Here is a 1,072-nt window from a genome sequence, read left to right as displayed (position 1 = left end):
ACACACACACACACACACACACACACACACACACACACACACACACAAGGAGAGACAAACGGGAAGGTACTGGTAACACAGGGGTGAGGGAAAACACAAATACCAGGAAAAAGCAGGAGGTGTGCCAAACACACCGTCTAAAACACTTGTGAACAAACTTTTTCCCCACACTGTGTCTCAGGGCGCAGGGCAGCGGCCGGTTGTCGCGGTGCACTGAGCTGTGTTATCACTAGTGGGGCCAGGCAAACGGGCCAAAAAAAATGGTGTGTTTGACAAAGTGTTAGTCACTGCAACCATGAGAGGTGCTTGGGCATGCGACCATGACTTGGCAACCAGAATATTATGCAGTTTTCTGCGGCAGAAAGCGAGATTAGCTGTGGACAGATACAGAGGCATTCACTCACTCACGGAGACATGCGAGCGATTGCATCATTCTCCTGGCGGAGATGACTATACATCGGTATTAAAATCCAATCACGTTTTAAGTGGGATTTCGATGGCAGTACTTTTACTGCCATTGTGTTTCACATGGTTGTCTTAGTACTTTTTACTTGAGTAAAAACAAACTTCATGTTTTTCGGGTTGATGATGCCCAAAGAATGGATGAAACGCCTGGTGCTCAAGAAAGCAAAAGTCACAAGATGTTTGTCTGAATGTGAATTTGCTGCTCTAGTTCCTGTGCTTACAGTTCTGTATATCTCATTATGGCTTCTCCGAGTGGATCAATAAAACCTGCAGTGTCTTCCTACAGTGCCTAAAACGTTAACCTTCAGAGGGAGGAAGTCTTTTCACGCTGCGTCTACAGAAAGGATGTGATTCCGACCTCAGCGAAGGCTGTGCCATGGTCTATTCACCACAGAAGATGTGGTTAGAAGGAGCTCTCAGCAAAATAATCTCTGCAATAATCTGATTCAACTTCAATTTTAAATTAGGACCAAGAACGGCACTTTTTATAGCACACGTTAGTTTGTTGGTACAAAGTACAATACAGTCGCTGTACATTTTTATTTGTTTTATTTAAGTTGTGTAACAGAGTATTCAAAATCACATCGGCAACATTCGAAACACGTGA

The sequence above is a fragment of the Anarrhichthys ocellatus genome, unplaced genomic scaffold (assembly GCF_004355925.1).
Source record: "Anarrhichthys ocellatus isolate YVR2014 unplaced genomic scaffold, GSC_Weel_1.0 scaffold15, whole genome shotgun sequence".
NCBI lineage: Eukaryota > Metazoa > Chordata > Actinopteri > Perciformes > Anarhichadidae > Anarrhichthys > Anarrhichthys ocellatus.
Note: the sequence above shows the minus strand (reverse complement) of the source record.